Source organism: Hippocampus bargibanti, linkage group LG09 (genome assembly GCF_051943395.1).
Source record: "Hippocampus bargibanti isolate YZ-2025 linkage group LG09, ASM5194339v1, whole genome shotgun sequence".
Classification (NCBI taxonomy): Eukaryota; Metazoa; Chordata; class Actinopteri; order Syngnathiformes; family Syngnathidae; genus Hippocampus; species Hippocampus bargibanti.
In genome coordinates this window covers 12,773,918-12,787,995 of record NC_142742.1, presented here as the reverse complement: position 1 = coordinate 12,787,995, position 14,078 = coordinate 12,773,918, and positions in this window count along the sequence as shown.

Below are 14,078 nucleotides of genomic sequence, written 5' to 3'. Positions count from 1 at the left end.
CATGGGGCATATCCAGGCAAAGATATTCTTTTAAAAGCATTGTAAAAGTAGCATTGGTGCTAATAAGCCATTTCTCAGCTGTTGTAAGCAGTAAACATGGATCGGAAATATGAACCTGTCTCGGACAAATAGATTATTTTATGAATTAAGAAGCACTTCCACATGAATTATTGATGCAGAGTATCCTGGTCTAGACAGGCTGTTCTTGACCTCCACTCACTACACACCAGCATGCGTGTGCTTTGGTCATTTTCTGTTTTTCTCAAAACGTATTATTTTGCACTTTGATGTCAGTGGTGATCTGGGATTTCTTGAAGGGCAATATAATTTAAAAAAGTTTTCCTCACAATTAGCGATTAATGGATCTACTTATATTGACCTCTTCATGCACTCTGTAATTGTATAACATGATAAGATGTGTCACTCAAAAGGGTTAAAAATCAACTTTTTGAGGATTTAAGAATGCTTTTAAAAGTTACTTTCATCAAGCGTTTTCTCCAATGGAGAGCACCGTTTCATCTAGTTTGTTGCCCTGAAACTGGAGTTGGCTGTCTCAGACTGATTCATTTTAAATTATGAAGTAGGTATGGATGGTTTATTGATTCAATTAAAGAGAAAGGTCGGTTCTCAGTGGAGGCATGTAAGTCTCGGTTCAAAGTATTGGTACAACGTCTAGGTCGCAGCTTTTCAAGCAAGCAGCTCTATTACTTTTAAATGGCTTCCCTGATCCTGCCAACCCTTCTGGCTCGTGAGTTGTAGAAGATGAATGTGCGATTATTGTTAATCTTCTCGTCTATGTTTAGTCCCACAGCTGGTGATGCTTTATATCCTATGACCTCTAGGAACACAACAATAGTCACTTTAAGGCATTTTAAATTATAATAACAAATTAATGGAGGAATCTTCAAGTACTTTGTATGCATATTGAGAGAGGCAATCTTTTGTTGATGGTTATTTTGATGTTATTGTATGCTGATCCCTGAAGGAGAAAGCTGACCCTGTGGCTAACAAATGGTTTCTCATTTGCTACGCATCATATAATGAATCTCTTAATATTTTTCCCAGAAACTCTGCCAGCAGTAAACTTTCAGATTACGGCGGTGCCTCTAAATTCAAAAACTCCAGAGGTAGTAGACTGTTAAAATGCTGAATTGTCTGAGATTTTAGGACAGACAGAAACACTGAATTCTTGAATGTTGTGTTTTCCCGCTCTTTTTTTTTTTTAAACACACTTTCTCCCCCCCCCCCCCCCCAAAAAAAAAAAAGACATAAAAGAGGAAGATTAGTTAGGAGATTGACTTTCGCTAAAGTTGTTGGTGTGGTTAAGGGGCATGTTTCTCCCTGCTGTGTCAGCTTGGCGATAAAGTGCTGCCTCCGTGACTGAAAAATGTAGGCGAACTAGAGCTCCAAAATTTTGAATCATTTTTGAGGGGGATTCTGGGTTGTGGGAGTCCCCACCCATGTCTCTGCCTTTTGTCATCCAGAATCAGGACCTACCGTTGACTCATTGATGTCTCAGCTGTTTGCAAGAGCAAGACAAAAATTGGGATATGAGAAGTTTGCTTTATTTTCTTGATCCTTGAGGAATTTTGGCTGTGGCGGACATTTTGCTAAGACAACTTGAAGCCGATTTAACACGTGGGGCAAAACAAAACAAACAAAAACAAAAAACAATGCATCCCCTTGAAGAGCTGATGTCACATTTCAGGCATGATATTCCCATCTGAATGAAGGTGGTCCATCAGTCAAACATCTGTGGGGAATGCCACAGACAGGGACAAGTCAGAGGGTTGCTGTTCATTTCGATTAATACCATCTTCTTGTCCTCCCAAGAGAAACAAACTAACACATCTTTGCCTTGACTCGCAGAGACGACTCCTGTGGACCACCTTGGTTCATTAATGCGAGTATAATAGCTCAACCACTTGCAATTAGTAATGTGTTTAAGGCACACATACATATCAGAGAGTGTACGTGCATTGCCTCCACTTACACTATGGCGCACACGCTTACACGCAGTCACAAAGTGTCGCGTGCATTTTTTAAAAGGAGGAATATGATAATGAACCTGGCTTGATAGAGTAATTAACTGGGCTAAATGGAAATCCCATGAGGTTCAGTGATGGTTAGCAGATGTTCTCTGAAATACATTAAAGACCAGTCGTCCTGTGAAAGGAGAGGACGGGAGGAAAAAATGGAAAAGCTGTAACGATCACAGCACCTTGGAGTAAAGTTTTCTGAATTGGAAGTGAACAGTATGCTTCTGTGAGACCCTCCGAGGGAGGTAAATCATCTGAACAGTCATGGGCCTCAAGAAGTAAGGACAACCTTGATCAATTTTTGTATGCAAATTGTTTTTTATGAGCGTGACAAATTTCTGGTACCACGGTTTGTTAAGTTTCCTTTTGAATATGTCAGCACGGCAGCAGCTTTTCAGTTTGGAGCAAGTGTTTGCTTAAAATGTCATACTCGCGTATGACAAATGAATTTGATTTCATGAAACGTGAACAACACATGCTCGCTGTACAATGATCATCGTCAACTTCTTCTTGAACTGTACTGTACTGAATCTTATACTTGTAAATTTTACTGTTGTTTTCCCAATTTAATATTTTTGGTGTTTTCCATGCATTGACATCAGTACCAACCACCGGAGGCAATAGTTCCACAATATGGCTCACTATTTTGATGAGTCACACTGAGAAGAGCCATCTGCTTCCTTGTCTCAACTTTAGCACAAAGACAGCAGGCTGTCAAAGTTTCCATCCAATGCCTAACATTTGGGTTGACAGACAGGGGGCTTTCAAAATCAACCATGACAGGACAAAAGTCATGGATAAGCACATAAATGCAAAAGACAATTCTCATCTTAGTCTACCGATCCATGTGCACCAAATCCAGCAGACATTTAAACAGCTTCTTCCACCAAGCCATTAACTCTTTAAACAGTAACCCAAATAGAACTGTATAGTGACCTTTGCATTTTTTTGATGATGATACTAATGCAGCGTGTTCTGCCGGAAACAAATTCTGTGTCTGTTCTACATACTTGGCAATAAAGATGATTCTGATTCTGAATAAATTGATCATTTTGAAGATGAAATGTCATTTTTGTACTGAGTTTATTCGTGACGGACCTCTTGGTTCCATGTCGTCATATCAGTGTATAAGCAGTCTTTGGAAATAGGATACATCATGACGTACTATGTCCTCTGCCTTCTGCATTCCATGGACAGGCCAAACCTGGCCTCATCCATGGCAAGCCGATACTGCATTATACGATGCACGTGAAACAAAAATACAAAGAATCAACTAGCAAATGTCACAAGCTCAAGAGTAATCGTGCTAGCATATGGTCTTATCAAACGAGCTCCTGATACATCAGGATACTTTGCGTGTGGTCCTGAACTTTGGACAACCACACCTGAAAAATACATTGATCACTCGGTGTCCCATTAACTCTCCCTGCCTCTTTAATCTAATCTCGTCTTTCTCTCTACAAGACCTGCAGACACATCCAGGCTATCATGTAGCTGCGTCGAGCAATAGCACTGGAAAACCTTTTAGCGAGCCTTATTTTGACATGCTGCATGTGTCGCAGGAGTACACTTGGATCCTCCACTGGGCTAATCTGTTTACATTAAGTGTGAAGAATGCCTGAGCATGAACTCTGTAATGAGAGGACAGTTGATATCAGGCTGTAACACAACGATGCAGGCCTCCACTGTGTCAAGCTATGAGTTATTAGTCCTGATACTCATGTTCATATCACAAAGATATATTGCTGACATGTTGATATTTGCTATTCGCAACATCTCAGAAAAAACCAGAAGGCAACGAATAACAGCTGTAAAGAAAAGAAAACAAAAAAAGCAGCTCCTTTGTATCGTCACTGTACAGCAAAATATGTCACATTATCTTGGGTATTGCTTCTTGTCAGTTGTCTCTGTATTTTGGAAAATGTGTTTGTACTCATAATAGAAACAATAATGGTATAATTTAAGGTTTAGTATTGCTGTTAGTCCTGAATTAAATCAAATAAATGTTTACTTTTTAAGGCAGATTTATGATTTAGTGCAACGGTCCTAAACCTTTTAGCCCCATGGGCCGGTGCAGTGACAGACAATATTTTTAGGGACCAGCCTTTAACAACACAAATAATATGTTGTGACCTGCATGAAAACTGTGATATTAAACAAAATAATGACACAAGGAACAGCCTATCTTTCTGGTTGTTATGGTTTCAACATGCCTTCAAAATAGGATACACCAGAAATACAAAGTGCATGAAAAATACAAGTCACCATCACCACATATTATGCAGAGTTTTCCCTTTGGGATGAATCCATATTTTAAGTAGGACTCTTGATTCTGCCTGTTAAATGTAGCCATCTATTTTCTTGAAAGTTGTATATGTACTCCTCTTCTGTTTCCTTGCTGGGCCTTTTCCAAAAAAATACCTTCCAGTGATGTTTTTATTCATTTTGCTAAGCCCCAATTTCATTTTTCATTTCACGTGACCAAGAAACCCGCCCAGACCTCTGACAAGAGTCACATACGGTAATGGATGAAACAAAGACTACGCACATTTTTTCAAAATAAAACGTCTTTCAAGTCTGAATTGAATACAACATAGGTCATTTAAGTTATTCATTCTTTCTAGGCGGACAGGTAGCAAAGGACCCCCCGACCATGAAGAGTATACGGCCCATGATTGGGGATCGTTGGAATAGTGTATGAGTAACCACAGGACAACATCACCCAGTTGTAGTTTGATGGCAGTAATTTATTGCTCTTGAAGGTGACAGACACGTTTGCCTTGCTTGATTATTCAAACTAAGGTAACTAATTATGTACAACATCAGATACTAGCAGTGATGTTGTACACATTTGATCATCGAATAAACAGATGTCCACCTATTTAATTTTCTGTGTAGCTCTCTCTCTTGTTTCTATTTATAATTGTATTTTATTTATTGCATTCTATTTGTGATTGTATTTTATTTATTACAGTACCTATGCTTGTCTGTGATACAGTACCTATGCTTGTCTGTATAGTGTCCCTGAGAGCTTTGAAAGGCGCTTAAAATGTAATGTATTATTATTATTATTGTGTAGTCGGAAAGTGAACATACTTGTGGTCAAATCTCGGGCAGTCATAATTGGTTGAAAGGTAGCATTTCAGGATCTCGCTATATTTTGTTAGTACGTGGATACTTTTCTTGCCATACTTTGTTCACTTACGGCTGCGTTTATTGGTTCTTCTCTGTAGTTCAGCCTGCAATGTCACTCCATGAACAAATATGATACCATGGAGCATTGGCACCCCACATTGAAAACACAAAGCAGACCAAGGTTTACCGACTCTCCACCTTTCACTGAGCACACGGGGTCAAATAAGTCAAGAACTTGTGTCAATCAGTGCAATGATCCCAATAACACCGAGGCTCTCCTTGCTGGTTAAACATTACAATGCTCAATAAATAATTCACTTGGCCTGTATAGGAATTCAATGATGCCTGTCTTTCCTTCCTCCATTTCCTTTCAAGCAAGTTTGCTGGCAATATGCATTTAGAACATGTCGGAAAATGTTGTTTGAAAGCCAATTTACTGGTGATCTGAGATTTTAAGGTTTCACCTTGATACCTTTTGCTCAATTCACCCGATCAACATGATCGCTCTGGCACACTCTTTAGGTAAATTTTTGGGAAGTCTCGTTCCTAGACAACATCATGAATTTGGTGTCCTTGTAATTAGAGGTACAATTACTTTCTACTAAAAACTTTTTTTCATGTTAAAATAAAAAGGTCAGATATTTGGAAACACTCACACTGTCAATCACCCTGCTGCAGAAATTCTGTTATAGATTAGTTATAATCAGATTTTTGCATGAAATACATTTCCCTAGCGCTTTAAATGCAAGCAAATCTGTGATGATCGTTTTAGCCCCAAACTCAAACAAGCCAAAGTGTCTAATGGAGTCATCATGCCTCTGAGATAATCTTTTATTTATTTATTTGTTTGTTATTAGTATTTTTTCAGGCCTGGCTACTTACAAGTATTAGATTATTTCCCCCCCTCTCTTTATCTCTCTTTCTCTCTCTCAAGCACACACAAAAACATTTCCCTCAGATTTCCACAACAAGTAGCAAAGAAGCGTCAGGAGATGTTTAATTAAGACAACAGATCAATTAACAGCTCAATTAGCCTGGCTAATTAAGGGCTCAGTTGAAACCAAACCTCGCTTTCCTCTCTGCACTCTCTGTCAATGTCTCCCATCCCCTCGCCTTCGTGCACATTCCGACCCATCTCTCTCACTGTAGTCGAGGACAGGGTTGTGGCTAAATTTCACTGTAGATCAAATCATAATCCCACTTAATCGTCAGAGCAGATTTGGCTGAAGAGTGTCTTGAAGCAAAAGATAGTGAAGGAAAGTTTGACTCTCATATTTCAATTGTGATCACTCATGATTTAGTCCTGATACTCATTGATGTTGCAGAAGCCTGGAGGATGGAGTACATCAGAGCTATTTTTCCTCTGAGGGTGAGGGAATCCTCCATGTATTGGTTTTTTTTGTTTTAGTAGAATTAATTTTGATTTTTTCCAATACTTTCCAAGTAACAGTGTAACTCAATGGCAAGAATGTCTGCTTAGCTCCTCTGAGGTTTTCAGTTTGAATTTCAGTTCTATGTGGAATTTGCATGTTCTTTGTGTGGGTGACATCCAAGATTTTGGCTTCCTGAAGGCACAGTCGCCTGTCTCGGAGGGGAAAAAATGCTAAAGGTGCTAGTGGCAGCAGCTTTAAAGCCCCCAGGAGCGCCGGGGACGGTCACAGTCGCCTACATGACTGTCAAAGGTAGCACGTTGTATATTCATTTGGAGAGCTGTGGAGTTCAAAGACTTTACAGAGCAAGCTGCCATGTGTGAATAAAGACAAATTTTCATTTTGTATGATGAATTAAATTGGCGTCTGTGAGAATGCAGGCACCGAAACTTCTGGGAACGCTACTCACCCAAGTAATTATGTAGTAATGATTGTTATTGATTGCTCATAGATGAGGCGCAAGATGGTCGGGGGCTGTGTATTCTTTCGTCTTTGGTTTACACACGGCGTGAAGACTTTTGGCTTAATGGTATTTTATAAATATCATAACTTGAGTTAGCTTGTTCTGACATGCCGGCCTTATTGTTGATTTCACATAATTATTTGGTCTGTGATTTGTGCCTGTGCATGAGCGTGTGTCAACAAGAGTTCAGGTGCTTGGTTGTCCTATAAATTTCAAACAGTCGACCGCTCTGTGGTTCTGTTGTCCATTCACTGTCTGCCCTTATTACCATGCAGGATCAGGAGTAGGGCCAGGCCGAACACCCTGACACTCATACGCAACAAAAGTACATAATCAAACATGTATTCTAACATTATCAGTTTCTCTAGGAAGGCCGTCACTTTCCGGTGAGCGTGCGCATGTATACACACACACACACACACACACACACACACACACACACACACACACACACACACACACACCCACGCACATGCATATATATGAACACAATGGCACACACTGTAAAAGTCTTGTGACAGGATGAGTGACATTGGGATGTGCTGATGGCGCATGACTCTCCCCACCCCTCACTTCCCTATATTAAAGTGTTCATAAACAGTGTCCCAGCACAGCTGTTTGCCTTAACTGCAGTCACCGTCTGCTTTGCAATTGAATCTGACAATGACGTCCAGTAAGCCGTTTACTCTCCACCTTCCTGTTTCTCTTCCACTTCCTGTCCATGCGCTAAACTGCCATCCAAGTGTCACATCTCACGCTTTGTGCGTGGGCTGCGTGATGCTAACTGGCGACTGCAGTAGAAGTGGAGGGTACCAGTTTGCCAGACATTGTAACACTCGGAGTTTGGTGTGTAGTCTGAATATGTATATCGTATATTCAATGTAATTTATGTGCTAAAAATGGGAGTTACTATTACTATTTGGCAAAAATACATATGTGCTTTATTTACAATAGCCAAAGATTATTTGACTTGGTTGATAAAAACTCAGTAAGAGGCCATCGTCCCTGTTCAAGGGTCTTCACTCATGTTGATGTTGCGCTTGTCTCCTAACAAAGTGAATTGCGTGGAGGCTTGGAGGTCGAAGATAGTTGGTGCAATTTTTAATTTGTCTCATCATGGTTTGTCATAGCGACTAACCTATATGTTACATAGTTGTAACATATACGTTAATGACACAGTATTTGCAAACATTCAGTCCTTGGTTGTTGAGCTACATGTGAACAATTTCACATGTTGTCAAAATCGACATAAATTGAAGAGAGGTATTCATTAGTCACTTCTGTTGACCAATATTTCTTGTAGTCATTGTGTCCAGTTAGACTGAGTAAAATGATGATTCGAGGCTGCAGTCACCAGAAATGGCACACTTATTAAAATCCAGAGTCCACCCTGCAAAACTGATTAATATTTCATTGAATTTTATATTTTCTCCCCTTTCTTTCCTTTTTAATATACTGTATATGAATATTGACACCAGAAAGGCAGTTGGACCGAGCAGCCAGCCAGAGGAAGATTCCAGTAGTGCGTAATTCGGCTTTAAGCTATTCTTCTGGCCTAGTGCTCTTTGAATAATGCATGCTCTTTTTAATGAAGACCCTTTTTTATGTTGTCCTTCTTCCTACTTTCTCGGCATCTAGGCTGAAATTAGCATTCCCTCCCTTTTTGCGTTTTAATGACATTTTGGCGAACAACACCAGGCCATGCTTATTGTTACCAGTCTTAGTCTAAAGCTAATATAATGGTGGTTTTCGAATGAGAACATAGCAATGAAAGGACTTTCCATTTTGAAAATGCCATATGTGACCTTTTGGCATGATTGTGTTAGCAGTGATAGGTTGACGGTTTTACCTTAGTAGAATGTAGGATTAGAACAAGGTCAAAATCAGTTTAAAGTTTTTTAAAAATGCAGCACCTTGTCACTTTTAATATCAGTAGCACATTTAAATCACTGCAGCATTTCATTACGAAGTACTTGCACATGAATATTTTCACGTGAGGCTTTTCAAGTAACACCCTTGCAGATGTTTATAGCTTTTTTTTGTCCCGAGACCAACTATAGTCTGAACTCTTTGATTGAGTGAAGTGAAAGAACCAAGCTTGCCAAAGGGGAAGTTTATCCAAACCAAAGGGGGCAGAAATCTTGGTGTTACAAGACCCATGTACATCCCTGTTATAATACTTGATTTTTCTCCGTCTATTGTATCACGAGAGCCCTATCTTTACTCTTTCGTACCAATTCAACTGCAGTGGTAAAACAACACAATGTCGGAGGATGAATTTTCTGCAAATATGAAAATGATGAAGTCTTCCATTGTTAACCGTATAGTCGTTGAAGTTGATGAAGGAGGCTGCATCAACACATTCTGCTGGACCCTTTCAAGATTAATCATTCTGTGCTGCATAAAGGATTGAGTAAATAATAAATGATACATCATTCATTTCCCGTGACCCTAGTGAGGATGAATTAGTTCAGAAAATGAATAAATTAATGAATCAATGAACATTGATATGATATAACAATGAACATTAGTATGATGCTCGTGTGACGGGCAGCATAGGTCGGAGTTGGTTTGTGAATACTGAAGGCATCAAAGCTGACTGTGTGTGCAAACTGTGTGACCCTTTAAATGCTTCTGTATCTTTTGTTTGCAGTACTTTCTTTCAAATGAGGATGAATGACACGTTGCATTATCCATAGAATACATTGTTTGATTAGATAGTGCATTGATTGATTGTTGGATGTTGCGGATTGATTCCACAATATAAATGAAGCATGTCTTTAGTGACACATTTACCCAACACAAAAAAAATAATTTTGACAGATTGCTCATGGATCTAATTGTAATTTATTTTAACATAGTTTCCTGGATAATTAATTTGTGCATTAACTTCTCGACTAATTGGAGATGGCTGGTGGACATAAGTGTGGTGAGTCACATTGTGAGGATTGATCTGAAGTTTGATGGGATGGCACAAACTGGAAAATTCAATATTTGGCACGCTCGACCATATCTGTCAACTCACACAACTTCTGTTCTGTGTATTGGGTTGAGAGAGACTCTCATTTTCCTGTTTGGCTCCGGAGGGATTTTGGCAGTGGAACAGAATAAGAAGCAAAGGCAAAAGATGCTACCTCTGTTGGACTGCATTACCTGCAGACGCTCCGACAGCTTGAGCAACTGATTGGGGTTCTTGAATAGGCTAAAGTGGCTGGTCGTCCATCTCATAGCATGAATAATTGCCCTTATGCATTAACCGGCCTCTTCATTTGACATCCAATAGGAGATACTCTATGTATGAGAAATAACATGATTCACATTTTCACCTTAAAGCACTGCTGATATGTGTTAACAAAGGTTTGAGAGGGCATATATAAATAACTACATAATTCAGTCCACCAATCCCAATTGCTTCTCCTTCCGGGAGTCATGGGCATGGTGGTGTCTATGTCAGCCGTCTTTGAGCGGGGTACACCCTGATCTAGTTTCCGGTCAATTGCAAGGCACACATAGACACACTAAAACCAATCTCCCACCATGCCGCTCAAACAAAGACATTAATTAATATGTGAATAACTAAAAGACTGAAGCATGAACATGTATTAATTCAATTTGTATTATCATTTTGACAAGATAGGCACAATTTTGCTATGCTTAGAATATCTTATTTTAAAGTAGATTCTTTACTTACAGACAGTGTAGGTGTTCAAATACTTGACATGTGTCGGCGTCTACTTCCGCCTTCGTCAGAGTGTCCGATCTAACTACTATCTACTATCAAGTAGACAGGATGAACTTACTACAACAACTTAGAATATCTTGTTTTCTATCCTTTCACCCCCCCCCCCATCCCCATCCCCTTTCAAATTGCTGCTGTGGACTGCAAATTTCCCCATCGTGGGACGAATAAAGGTTTTGTGATTCTGATTCTGAATAGAACCTTTAGTCACTGCATAAGACACCACCTAGGTTAAAAAAACGACTATAAATAAAAAAAAGAATGTTCTCACAATTGAGAAATTCACAATTTACAATAGCAATATTTGGAGGGAGAGAAAGAAGAAAAATGTTTTTTTTTGTGCCAATATGAATACATATGCAACATAAAGATGTGTTTCATGCTGCCTTTCCAACAGCTCATGTGTTTTGTTTTTCTACTTTCATTCCTTTCATCACTTTGCTGCTGTGAGGTGTAAATTTCTCCACTGTGAGACTAATAAAGGCATATCCAATCCAATCCAATCCAATGCTGTCTTTTCCTGTAGCCTTCCCATGAAACCAAACATAGCCCACTAATTATGGAGTGACCCCCTCAAATAGTTGTAATAAAAACAATTTTTCTCCTTTTGCGATTTGACCAAAATTTTAGCCGATCGTCTTGAGTCATTACACAACATATTTTGACCATTTGTTGGCTTCTCATGTGTTACGTATGTTCACCCCAGGTGTTCAGTCCAGTTTTTGACCAGTCCATTTAGTTTCTCTTGTTTGGTGAAGGCCGGTTCGCCAATAGCTGCTGGCTGCAGCTGGTCACATCTCTGTTAATGTGAAGTTGATGACCACTTCATTCAGCTGATGGTGCACACCACCGCACATCTTTAACCATTGGCTCAAAAATTGCCGCTGTACTGGGCAGAAGCCTGCAGGACTGGGAGATGGGCAACCATTTTTGTGCTTGTGGCAGCAGAGACTGGGTGGTGTTGGGACACAAAAGTGGAAGTCCACTCCAGACCGCAGTCTGGCCGAGTCGAGGCAATCATTAGTGGATGAGGTGATCTGGCACCAGAATCCACTCCTCTTTCGTCTCAATTTGGACTGCTCACTGTGGGATTCCATAGAAAATATTCAAGAACGAGCTATGAAATTGTCTCATTCTCATTGTTCCATTCCAGGCTGAGAAAAATGTTGTCTTATTGGAAAAATGTAAAAAAATGGCTTCATCTATTCATTTCAACTTTTTTTAAATCTCAATGACATGGTCCACAAAGTTTTCATGAATTGGGATTTTTCCAGAATCAAATCCTTAGTTAATAATAACGTTTGCGTGAACTTTACTATAAAAAAAAAAAAAAAAAAAAAAAAAAAAAAAAAAAAAAAAAAATCCCAAGTCTGATTAAACAGATATCCCTTATGGACTATTGAAAAGCGTCTATTGTTTCGGTTCCATTTTTAAGTGTCCAGATGTATTTTGATCTGATTTCAGATGCTTTGGGCAAATTTCACCACCATGTATTTTTAATAAGCACGGCCTGTCCTACAGTGGCCATGGATGGGAAACCTCTGACTAGTCAGCGTAGCGTAGTGCCCGATGTTGAATTAACTATGGGAGGGCATCTGCTCTTTGAGCGGCAACACTTTTGTTGTCGCGTGAAAACAATGAATAATTCTCTTTACACTCCACATGTGGGCGCTCAGTCGCTGGGCAGCGGGCTTCGCTGATTACCCATGGCTAAGATCAAAAGGCAGATGGGAAAAGTTTGGAAACAATGTTTGGGGATGCACTGGAAACTCTGTGTGAATAAGAAAAACATATTGTCGATCATATTAGACCTGTAGACTGTTGTTTCTTTTTGAGCTTTCCTGGAGGAGTATATCTTAATTCATAGCCTAGGAGAAAAACCCATGGTCTACACTTTAGTGAGCTTTAGATCTTGGACTTGAATAATTTCTTAATGAAACATTCCAATGTGAGATATTATGCATATGGTGGCAATCCAGGTGATTATTTTTCCTTCGGCTGCACCCTTAAACGTGGCTTCAAATTCATATCAGTAGTCTGCTTGCACTGTTCTATAAATACAAACATCCAAAATGGATTTTTTGGGGATTGAGAGGAAAAGAAAAAGAGAATGGGAGGGAATGTATCTCAGCAGCTTGTGGTAAAAGTAGCAGGCAAACGGTTCAGCAGAAACCATAACCTGGTCGTCTCCCTCAGGTCTTTTCTGTTTTTTTCCTTTTTTCCCTCCCTTCAGTCTCATACCTGTGAAGCGCCTGCCAATTCCGAAACACCTTCAGACAATAGAGTCGGCCAGTTTCAGCATTGTCTTCAGGGCATTCACCTGCTTGACAGCCACGCAGGGAGTGGTAATTGCAACGGGGTGGGTGGAGCGATGGTGGCGGGAAATAAGATACTGATTCCTCAACATTGATCTAAACCAGGCGTGGGCAAACTACGGCCCGCGGGCCACATACGGCCGTTAGGCTTTTTAATCCGGCCCGCCGAACCTGCCCAAATTATAGTAAAAACAGTGTGAAACTCATGACAAAAAATTAGCAGTCAACAGGGCAGATAACTAAAAAGTTGCCTGCCCCATTTTTCACAACTTGAAGCACAATGAGAAAACTAATCACATGAAAAAACATTGTCACAAAGTATAACGTTTTTTTAAAATCAAGAATGTACCTACTACAAATGCTACCTTGCTTAATTTGCGGTAAATGTGCATGGCTAGATTTTGCTGCAGTAGTCGATTGTCATTGTGGTGCACAATGCAACGTTTGCATTGCTTCCTACGAGCCACTAAGCCCCTTTCATAAGTCTCACGTACACTTTACAGTCACGGTTTAATGTAAATTTACGTTTTGTTGTTAGCTTCTTTTGAATCTTTCTTCTGGGCTGAGGTTCTGTGCATCTAATTTGGAAAATTATATTCAATTGCACGACTTTATAACGCTTGCGAAAGTCCGGAAGAAAGAAGCAGGCTTCTGATTGGCTGTCCTGCCGAGTATGCAAATTTCACTGCAGATAGCCTATGTCTGTGTGCTCGGCGACGGTACACGTGTATTGTTTGCGCGTGAAGGCTAGGGCGTCAGTGAGGAGTTTGTTGAGCGCGCGGTCAGGACAAACCATCTATGATTTGGCGGAATTTAACACAAGTAGGTATTATTGAGCTTGAATATTTCGTTGTGGAATAATATGTTTTGAATGATGAAAGTGATTCCATTTTTCAATAAATGTTGATTTCTTTAACTTTGCCCCTTCAATGAAAACTTATTAAAAACAGACTTGAT